Here is a 12,339-nt window from a genome sequence, read left to right on the forward strand (position 1 = left end):
TCCAAACTGAGAAAGGCTCAACCGTGTACCCGTTGGCCATTTAATGACGGCAGCAGTTCCAGGGATCACTGAATATCCAGGGGCATCCGGGAGATGGTCTGTACCTCCAGCCATGATGGGTGGGAGAATCGGGATGGTATTGAATGAGAGGGGCACCATGGGGTCGATAGTTAATGAGGTGAGTTCGATAAGATAACACCAGAAAACTAGCTCTGCCTCGTGCAGACATTCCTTCTGCCACATTCAATGAAAATGGCACTCAGACAAATTATTGTCAGATTCAGCCAATTGAATCGAAGACTCTGCTGATCCTACTCCCAGTTACAAAGCTGAGGACAAATGCTTATCCAAAACTCTCCATCATCTTAACTTACACCAATATCCTGCTCACCCATCATTCCTGGAAACAATGGCCTATATTGCAAGATGCTATCAAAATGTTTTCATTTCACAATTTTTAAACCTACCATCAGATCCTTCTTTGAAATTCTCTCTCAATCTCCCCCTCGCTTTTAAACAAACTCCTCCCATTTGTTGGTATTTAATCTGATTTCCTCGCCATCTCTCTCGGGAAGTGAGTTTCACACCCAAAGCACTCCTGTGCCATGCCACAATGGAGATATGGAGCTATTAATGGACGGGAGCTGCACATCCTGTCACTTCCAGCATGAGCTGCAAGTTTCCCCCTGCTTGGCAGTGGTCTAACACAGTGGTACACAGCAATGCAATGATTGATGTACACAGCTGTGTATGCTGGGAAGGTAACTGCTTCAGATGAATAGATAACGGGCGGCACGGTGACACATTGGACAGCACTGCTGCCTCACAGCGCCAGAGACCCGGGTTCCACTCCCGCCTCAGGCGACTCTCTGTATGGAGTTTGCATATTCTCCCCGTGGCTGCGTGGGTTTCCTCCGGATGCTCCGGTTTCCTCCCACAATCCAAAAATGTGCAGGTTAGGTGAATTGGCCGTAGTGTTCAGTGAAGGGGTAAACGTAGGCGTATGGGTCTGAGTGGTATACGCTTCGGCGGGTCGGTGTGGGCTTGTTGGGCCGAAGGGCCTGTTTCCACACTGTAAGTAATCTAATCTAATAAATTCACTGCTATTCACAGCTCCCAATGCTGCACAGATATCCAGTCCGTGTGTATAGAACAATGCCTTTGTGTGTTCTGCACAGCGCCCTGTGCTGAACAGATCATCTAGTACAAGTTTTTCGATCAGTGCACTGTTGGACACAAAAGTAGTGAACTGTTGAGCTCTAAACAGTGTTTGATCCTGGACGGATTGCTGAGCAGTACACTAGCCTGGTCTACGCAGTGATTCATGCTGAGCAGGTATCTCATCTGGGCTTATATGTGTCCGGGCTGGATCTGAGAGGTGGATTGAGTATCCGATATAATTCCTGACATGATTATCACTCCTCCAGCTCGGCCCATTCTGCTGGTAAATGTGAGGTGCTGTGTTTGAGATAGAATTTACTTGGTCAAAATATTCGACATTAAGCAAAACACAATTTCTTCGAACACTGTTGATAAAATACAACAAAAGGAAGAGGAACTTGCAATAACTTAATTCTGTTGGAAACCTTAGCAGAATAATAGTTTATTTAACTACTGCACAGTAACTGCTCCAATATGGTATCATCCAATAAGCACACACGTCAAAAAATGCAGGAAACAGATTGTTTCACATGCAGTTCTCTAATCCAGGAGGAAAGAACATCATAAGACAGTTCCGAGAGAAATCACAGAGGGAGTATGTAGAACCAGGGAGAGATTTCCTGCCTTCCAATCCTGCAGAGACTCCAGCAATAACTACCGAAATGTAAAACTAGGAATCCTGGTTCTGTGAGAGGTTGACCATCACTCCACAGGACCAGTCTGCGGCTGCAAGAACACAAGGAATGGACTGTATCTGCATAGTCTATGGCTCTGTCTGTAGGTGTCTCTCAAAAATGCCTAAACCCACCTAAGCCGTTTAATGCTGGACAGACAAAAGTCAAAGTTAAACATAAATAAATAAAACGAAAAGATGCAGCAAGCCTGGTGATCAGACACAGACGGCCTCGGGAGCCCAGCAATTCCTATACTGCCAAAACACAGCAGAATAATCGAGCTTGTGAAGAGAAATAATTATGTCTCTCCCTCACCTCTATGTTTACAATTGAAGATGTGCCATTAGCCCAATAATCAGCGAATCAAAATCCCACCCACACCAAGTATTATTGCGATATATTAGAGTTGCCGTGAAATGGGTTAACTGGAGCTATTTGTTCAGTGACTGTGATTAATATCAGTCTTCCTGGACCTAACTGGGTCACTGGAGGATTTCCTTCTTCCATAATTAGGGACATCTTTCAACTTGTTTCGCCATCGTATTCGGCGCAGAGTCAACCTCAACAAGATTGGGATCAGCAGCTCCAGAGAAAGAGAGAGAAATCAGAATCTGAGAACATTCGATTGTTCCAATAATGGATCAGAATCTGAGAACATTAGACTGGAATCTTCCAACAATGGATCAGAATCTGAGAACGTTAGACTAGAATATTCCAACAATGGACAGCAGTTTATCTGCGGGTTTTTACTGGCTTTCTCAGAATTGGGCATGGTTACAGTTGCGGATACGAGCCGTACTGATGATTATTCAAGCTGGGTACTATCCCATCCTCGCTATTATTGGTGTTTCTGGTAAGTCTATTTCTGTCAATTCTATAATTGAGGCAGCATGTTATTACTATTCTGGTTGATTATATTTAACAAATACATAAACTTTCAGTCACAAATGCCACTTCCTTCTCATGCATTTCAAAACTACTTACTCATAAACATCTGAGAATGAATAAGACTGTTCGGACCCTTGAGTCCCTTTTTACTGTGAACTGTTTTATGCCTCCATATTCTCTCTGTCATCAAACCTGCTGACACACACCTTCATAATATCCCCAATCTCCAGCTTTGCCTGAGTTCTGTTGCTGACTTCTCCATCATCTACCCCTTCATTAACGACAGATTTTATGGCTCCAGTTCTCTTCTGACCTCTCTTCCAGTTACAAATAGTTTGACCACAAACTTGTTCTTGTCTCGACAGTTACTTCACTACAGGGACCCTGAAACAGAATAATAATGTCACTGACTGTGTAATTCAGAGGCACAGATTATGACTCTAAATGCATTGTCTGAAATCCTACAATAGTCTATGACTAAATTTAAATTCCAATATCAAAAATTGGAATGAAACCTAATTTCACTCATGGCAACCACAAACCATCACGATTTCTTTCTTATTGTATTAATAAACTTTGGTAAAGAAACCTAATATTTTTGCCCTGTCTGAGCCAAGTGTCACCTCAGACCCACAACAATATGGTTGCTCCATATTGCCTTGACAAATGGCCACGTGTTCAAGGGCAGTTTGGATGGACAACAAATGCTGCTCTTGCCAGTAATGCTGGCATCCCGCGAAACAACAGCATTAAAGGTGAAATAACCAAGCAAATGTGTATGCTGTGATCTGAAATAAAATTCTCCACCGTCTGAACGAATGTTGGAGAATCTTAGCAGGTATGGCAGTCTGTCGGAAGAAACACAAATAACGTTTCGAGTTCAGTGAACCCATCAAAACTGAATGCAACTGAGAAATTATATTATTATATCAGGGATGGATGGAAGGGTGAGCGGGAGGTTTGTGTTGAGTGGATGTTGTCCAGCAAGAGAGAGAGAAATTGAGAGAGAGAGAGAGAGAGAGAGACAGACAGAGAAAGGAAAAGCAAGCAAAAGGCTTGCTAATGATGGACTGAAAGGAAAAAAGAATGGGAAGTTATTCTAACAATTCCCCTTTTCACATATTCCTGAATATCATATTTATTACGGGATGTCCCTGCTTACCGTGAGTTATGTTCCCTCTATCTCTCGTCCCTGAGTGTGGTGATCAACTCCATCAGCAATACTTATAGTCGCTGAGATATAGAGAAACGTAATGTCCCATTGTCAACTGCTTCTTTGGAGAGAAGAACTGTTACTGTGCGACTGTGTAGAGATGTAAGAGCTTTCTCAGCCAGGAAGAGAAACTGAGGAGACCGAGGTATTTTCAACACTGAATGGATGCACTATGGGTGTGGGGAATTGACTTGCTGCTGTCATCTAGAAAGTCAGTGGAGGTTCTGTGGATGGTGTTCTCAGGATTGTGATGTCATCGACTGGGTTCATTCAGGGAGCCCCGAGGGTCTGGGAACCACACTCTGAATACTGCATTTAGATGTGTCTGGGTCCATGGTAAACAAATGGAGCTGTGTAAACAGGGAGGAGCGAGGCACTGTACCTTCCTCTCTGGTATTTCCAGGAACATTTGACTCAGCTGCACCAATTCAGGTGTAAAGTGTAAAACAAGCTTGTCTCAAATTAGAGGTGGTCACTGAGCTGTACCCCCTCCTTCAGTATGACCTGTAGTCACACACCAGGGACAAAACTGTGCTGACACTCATGATGAATTAAACTGGATTGATTCCGGAACTTTGCAGTCTGCAGTGGGTAATATATCCACTATCTCTGAAGTGCAGTCCTTCAATGTATTCACGAGCTGACTGAAACCATCTGCTTGCTGAGAAGAATGCATCGGTTCCATCTCCACAGAGGAAGGTACAGAAACTAATTTCCAGAAATATTAGGGAACAGAGTGATTCGTAAAAATGGGAAACTGCAGGAAATCAGAATTAATGAAGAGTAATATATTGAAAATCTAATTGAATTGAAGTTTCATAAGGTACTGCATCTGATGGGCTACATCCCAGAGTGATTGAGATGAGAACAGAGCTAGTGAAAGAATTACTGATTATTCTTCAAAGCTAGTTAGATTCTGGAAAGGATGCTGCAGCTATTGTAAACCTAAATATTTAAAACAGGATGGAGGGGGAAAACAGAAAACTAAATAGCTTGATGTCAGCTGTGCGAAAAAATATTGGAACCTTTTATAAGGAACGTGACAACTAGATACTTGGAGAATAATGATATGATTTGGTATATTCGGCCTAGATTCAGGAAAGGGAAATGATCTTTGATAAACCTGTTTGTGAAGATGGTCCCTTGTAACATCGACAGTTGAGAACCAATGGGAGTGGAATATTTGTATTTTTCAAAGACGCTTGACACGTTTGAATACAGGTAAATGTGGAATGTTAGAGTCTATGGGTAGGTAGGGGTGGAATATATACCACATGGATTAAAATTTATTTAATGGAGATACGAGAAGACTAGTTTTTTTTCTGTGGACTGAAGGATTGATGGTGGCAGCAGGATCAGTGTTTGGGCAATAGCTGTTCACAAGGTATAAAAATGATTCAGATGTGAACAACAAATATCATCATGTACATTTATATTTATTAAATTGTAGAGAGGTTGGCGAGTGCAGTTGTTGAAAAGGACTTGGATGTCCTTGGTCATAAGTCACTGACAGAATTCCTACAGGGGGCAGGAAGTAAATGATATGTGGCTCTTCATACGAAATGATTGAAGTACAAAAGTTAGAATATCTTTCCCATTGATCGTGTTTTGTTGAGAGAGTATTTGATGCATTGTGTAAAGGTTTGGTCTGCTTTATAATCAATCATCTCTTTGTCTCTGAGAGAATGCAAAGTAGATTGACCAGACTAAGCATTGGCATGATGTTACCATGAGGAGAGAGTGCAGTAACTATGTGCTTAATCTGTATCGCTGTGAGAGAATAAGAAGTTGAAGCTTGATGGGTATGGACAGAAACTCATTATGTCCCAAACAGCTGAATGGGGTGAAAATGTCATACTTTTCATTGGATGTTTGATTCACGACATTTTACATGTATCTGCAGAGCCCCCATGTTGATTGACAGCGAGATGCAGGCTCTGAATGAACTCTGTACACTTGAATGCACAGTTACTGAGTGATACTGCATTGAATGTCACTTTGTACACAATCCTGTCAGCAGCCAAAATACCTTCATTCTGAAACAGTTATTTCCCAACGGCCTCTGACCTCCACGGAGACCATGGGACTGCGTTCTTGGAGATGGAAGATAACTTGGAGAATGGCTAAAAAATGTTGGCTTCATTCCGACTGCCAGAAACCCATGTTAAAGTAACACATATGTACCATGATTAATTAAGCCATGTGGATCAATCTGGAGCAGTCTGTCTGTGCAGCCCCTGCTCCATTTGTTTGTGATGCTGGAGCATCTCTGACATTTTCCTGTTCCTGCGTTAGTGGCTTGACAAGCTGAATAACCACTTGCTGTTCCTTTGTAAGTGACCCCGGGTGTGAAATGGTTATTTCTGATCCCATGCACGTGACATGTGGGAGAGAGCAGACTCCCAAGTTCCTGTGCGACAGGCAGGAGGGATTGAATGATCTATCCTTCTTCTTGCCCAGTAGTTTTGATGGGATGAATGGCTTCCCCACATTCTTGTGAAACCAGATTGAGGTGCTGAATGTGCTCCTCGTTTTACTGTGGAAATGTACTGTGCTGTTACATAAATGTTACCCAGACTTTAACAGCACGATCTTGAATGTTGTCCAAGTCTTGCTGCACATGGTCACAGACTGTTTCAAGATCTGAAGAGGGACAACTTGTTCTGAAAATGTTGTGAACGTCAGTGAATGTCTCCTGTTCTGCTGGCACAGTGACTCAGTAACCAACACTGCTGCCTCACAGGATCGATTCCAGCCTTGGGCAACAGTCTATGTGGAGTTTGCACATTCCCCACTTGTCTGCATGCGTTTCCTCCGAGTGCTCCGGTTTCCTCCCATAGTCTGAAGATGTGCAAGCCAGGTGAATTGGCCATGCTAAATTGTCCATTCTGTTAGGTACATTAGTCAGAGGGAAATGTGTCTTGGTGCGTTACTCTTCGGAGGGTCGGTGTGGGCTGGTTGGGCCGAAGGGCCTGTTTCCACACTGTAGGGAATCTAATCTGCTCAGTGTGGACTCAATGGGCTGAATAGCCTCCTTCCACACTGTAGGGACTCTATGATGACAAACTGGAGATGCTTGGGCTGAGGAAGCCACGCTAAGGATCTCCTGCAGATGTGTCCCACGGCTGAGATGATTGATGCCTACCAAATAATAATCATCTTCCCCTGTGTCGTGAATGACTCCAAAAAGTGTAGACGTCATAATTAATTCTACTTAATGTGATTTTGTTCAGGCTCCTTGATGTCATCCTCAGTCAAATACTGCCTTGAGTTCAGGGCCAGTCTCTCTTACCTGAGCCCCAGCGTTACCTCTTTTGTTCATATCAATAGGTCATGGTGCAGAAGCAGAGAAGGATTTCTTCAAACCGAGGGTAGTGAATATCAGGAATTCTCTTACACAGAGAGTTAGGAGAGCTATATCACTGAGAGGGACCAGTGGTGTCCCGCAGTGATCAGTCCTGGGACCTCTGCTCTTTGTCACTTTTATAAATGACTTGGATATGGGTGTTGAAGAGTGGGCTAGTAAGTCTGCCGATGACACAAAGGTGGTTGCAGTGGTACAGAACATGGAGGGCTATTGTAGGTTGCAACGGGACATTGACAGGATGCAGAGCTGGTTTGAGAATTGGCAAATGGAGTTCAAACGGAAGTGATTCACCTTGCAAGCTTGAATGTGAATGTAGAATACATGGTTAAAGGCAGGATTCTTGTCAGTGTGGACGAACAGAGGGATATTGGGATCCATGTCCAAAGATCACACAAAGTTGCTACCCAAGTTGATCGGGTTGTTAGGAAGGCGAATGGTATGTTGACTATCAGTTGCAGGGGGATTGAGTTTAAGAGCCAAGGGGTTATGCTGCAGCTCAATAGAGCCCTACTCAGACCGCACAGGGAATATTGTGTTCAGTTCTGGTCTCCTCATGATAGGAAGGATAAGGAAGATTTAGAGAGGGTAAAGAGGAGATTAACTAGGATGCTGCCGGATTGGAGGGCAGGTGCTTTCAAGAAACCGTCAGGGAGAGAGGTTTTTTTCTCACTGGAGGAAAACATAGATGTGAGTTGACTTGATAGAGGTGTAGAAGATGATGAGAGCCATAGAGAGAGTGAATAGCCAGAAACATTTTCCCATGGCAGAAATGTCTATCACGAGGTGGCATAATTTTAAGGTAATTGGAGGAAGGTTTAGGGGAGATATCAGAGGTAGGTTCTTTACACAGAGAGTGATGGGTGTGTGGAATGCACTGCCAGCGGTGGTAGTAGAGTCAAATACGTGAGGGAAACTTAAGAGACTCTTGGATAGGCACATGGAACAAAGTGAACGGAAGCATGTAGGTTAGTCTGATCTTAGAGTAGGATAAACGGCACAACGTCAAGGGCTGAAGGTCCTAACTGCGTACATTCATGTAGAACTCTGCGCTCAAAAACTGCATGAATTCATGTAAAACTCCATTATGTCACTTTTTTAGATTACAATCAATCTAAACATCATTGTATAGACAGAGAACACAGGGAACCAACACCTTCAACATATTGTCTCGCTATCACCATTATTAACAGCTAACCTGAGAATACAACTTAAAAAAAAAGTTTTGTGACTTACATGCGAAAGAAGTGAAACTATTATGATAGTCTAACAGATGAAAGGCTTAACAGACAATCAATTCTTCAATGTTTAACTTCAGTTACATTACACTGTAAATTTATGCTATAAATTCTGTGTTAGGATCGATCCCTCCACTATCACCTGATGAAGGATTGAAGCTCCGATAGCTGGTGTGTTTCCAATTAAACCTGTTGGACTATAACCTGGTGTTGTGTGATTTTTAACTTAGTACACCCCAGTCCAACACTGACATCTCCAAATCAGTCCTGTTCTTTGTTCTGTGTTCTATGGAAGTGCTCAAGAAGACTTGGACATTGAGGAAGATTTGAAACTTGGAGCAGGTCAGCCTTGATCTTAGTGAAGGGCAAGGCAGGCTTGGAATGGGAATGACCTGTCCCTGTTTCTGATGTTCTCCCATTCTGTTATTGGAAAGTTAGTGTGTTTTATTTTCCTGGAAGGTCTTTTTATGGAATGTTGCAATTAGGAAGACCCGCGGATTGTGTGAGCCTTCGCTGGGTGAGATTAGGGGGCTGTATTCACAGTGAATCTGGGTCTACAACATGATCAACAAATGAGGCACAAGATACAGAGAGGGGGAGCTCTGTAAAGAGAGACGAGCGACCTCTTTCATATCCAGCCTGGGTCTTCCAATTATATTTTCCAAATCTCCCAAACCATGTGGTACAGTCTTGAGGGACTGTTTCTGTGCACCATGCTATAACAGTAAGTGGACTCCGACTGCGCCGGTCTAGCAGGCTGGAGGGGTTGAATGGAACACAGAAACATGGTACTGAGGAGAATGCGTGGGTCATTAGAGAATTTGAGCCTTCTCCACCAGGCATTAAGATTGTGGCTGATCAGATTATGGTCTCAGCCTCACTTTCCTGTCTGTGTCCCATTATCTTTAACTCAGTTCTCGGTGAAATCTTTAATTCAGCTGTGAATACTTGTAATCAGAGAGGCACCACAAACTTCCGGGGAATAGAGTTCCCATTCGAATGGCCTTTTTAGAATTCTTCCTCAGCCTGCTGTGAGAATAAGAGAGTCATGCAGAGTGGAAACATATCCTTTTTGTCCAATTTATGCATGCCAATCAGACATCTTAATCTGATCTCGTCCCACTGGCCCAGATCCCTCTGATCCATTACTATTTATATACCTATCCAGTTCCATTTTAAACGTGTAATTGTACCCGCTTTCACCACTTCCTCTGACAGTCCACCCACCCGCCTCTGTATGAAAACGTTTCCCCTCAGGTCCCTTCTAAGTCTTTGCCCTGTGACCTTCCCCCAATGCCATCTAGCTCTGAACGCCACTACACTGGGAAAAAGATCTTGCCCATTCAGACTATCCATGCCCCTCAGGACTTTTCAAAACCTCTATCATGTCACCATTTAGCCTCTGACAGTCCAGGGGAAAAAGCCTCAACCTGTTCATCATCTCCCTGTAGCTCAAACCCTCAGGTTCCAGAAAATCTTGTAAATCTTTTCTGAAGTCTTTCAAGCTTAACAACATCCATCCTTTAGCAGAGTCAACTGACATGTTCGCAGTATTCTTAAAGTGGCCTCACCTACGTCCTGTGCAAGCGCAACACGCTATCCCAACTCTTGTACTCAATGTTATGACCGATTAAGGCAAGCATGCCAACCATGTTCCTCACCACTCTCCCGACCTAACTCCACTTTCTTGGAACTATGAACCTTCGCCCGTAAGTCTCTTTGTTCAGCAATATTTCCCAGGGCACTACCCCGCTTTAACTTACAAAAATGCAAAACCTCACAAATATATAATTAAACTCCATCTTCCAGTCATTAGCTCATTGATGGCCAAGGATCCTGTTATATTCTGAGATAATCTTCTTCACTGTCCACTGCACCAATTTGGTGATGTTATCTGTGAACTTACTAACCATGCCTCCGATAATCACATCAAAGTTGTTGATATCCGTGATAAAAAGTAGTGAGCTCAGTACTGATTCTTTCAGCACACCGCTGGCCACAGGTCTTCAGTCTGGAAAACAATCCCTTACCTTCAATCCCATTTTGTATCCAGTTGGCTAGCTTTTCCTCGATTACATATAACCAAATTTTAGTAGTCTATCTACGATAACATACCGTATTGAATGCCTTGCTGAAGTCTGTGTAAACAATGTACACCAAAGTGTCTGCTTCAATCTTCTTTTTCATCTCTTCATAATACTCAATCACATTAATTAGACATGATTTCCATCACACAAATCCATATTGACTGTCCCTAATCAGTCATTGTCTTTCTAAATAGATGTAAATCCTATCCCTCAGAATCCCCTCCAACAAACTCCTCGACACTGACGTTGGCTGATTGAGTCGATAATTCTATGTGTTTTTTTTTGGCTTACAGCTCCCTTTTCTAGCCCCACTCTCCACTGGCCACAAAAAATAATTATAACTCGGTTGGTGAAATGGCCAATGATATAGTTCTCAGAGTGTGTCAGGTTCAGTGTTTGCAACACGTCTGGCAGATTTCTTTATTCTGCTAAAAAAAACATGCCTATGACCAAAACAAAGTTGCTCAAACTGTGTTGGAAAGAGGAATGACGAGAAGATATTGCAATTATGTACATTGATATTTCTCTTTGAAAAATATTGAGAAACACACATACACACACAAACACACACGTATCGTCGATAACAAACTGAAAAGAAAAATATCTGCAAAGTTAACTTGAAAGAACATTGTCCAAATATAATTCGAACTCATGACCAAAGATAAAATGAGAGTTTGACCCAAATGCTGTTCTCTTTGTAGAGTCATCAAGTTTTAGAGCATGGAGAGAGGCAGAGAGGCCCCTTGGCCCAAACCCGAGGATGCTGACCCAATTATTCATCCACACTGACCTCATTTCCCTGCACTTGGCCCATAGCATTCTCGTCCTTTCCTGTCCATGTACCTGCCCAAATGCCGTTTAAATATCGTTAATATAAATGCTTCAACCACTTCCGTTGGCAGCTCATTTCCTTTGTGTACCGTTCCATGTGTAAAACAGTTTCCATCAGTTTCCCTTTTATTCATTCCCCTCTCACCTTAAACCGATGCCCTCCCCTCCTCCAATCCCCAACTCTAGGAACAAAAGGCTAGATCCATTCACCCTATCCATGTAAACTTCTATAAGATCCCTCTCAGTCTTCTATTCTCGAAAGAAAAAAGTCCTCGCTTGTCCAATCTCTCCAAATATATTTTTCAAGATATATTTGGAAAATACTGTTGAGTTCTGGCAACAATTTTGTAAATTCCATCTGCATACATTCCAAATTAAAAGCATCCTTCCGATCGCAATGTGATTAAAACTGAACACACCACTACAAGTGCAGCCTCACCAACTTCCTGTATAACTGCAACATACCTTCCCAACTGCTCTCCTCCATGTCCTGACCGATGCTTGCTAGTGTGGCAAAAGCCTTCTTCACTACCATGTCTAACTATGACCCCACTTTCATAGAACGGTGGACCTAAACTCCATGGTCCCTCTGCTCAACTACACTCCTTAAGGTCCTACCAATCACCATGAAACTCCTACCTTGATCTAACGTTGCCAAAATATTCCTCGGCCCACTTCGCCAGTTTGATCAAAGCCCTTCTGCAATTTTTGATATACTTCCTGTCTGTCCGCGCCACCACTATTTTAGTATCATCTTCAAGTTTCCTAATCATGCCTTGTACATTTGCAAGAATAGCATTGTTACAGATAACAAACAGCAATGTGCGCAGCACTGACCCCTGAGACACTTCATGTGTCACAGACCTCCAGTCCGAGAGCATCC

The sequence above is a fragment of the Chiloscyllium plagiosum genome, unplaced genomic scaffold (assembly GCF_037043375.1).
Source record: "Chiloscyllium plagiosum isolate Xiang-an unplaced genomic scaffold, Cpla_swu_hap1 HiC_scaffold_37, whole genome shotgun sequence".
Lineage (NCBI taxonomy): Eukaryota > Metazoa > Chordata > Chondrichthyes > Orectolobiformes > Hemiscylliidae > Chiloscyllium > Chiloscyllium plagiosum.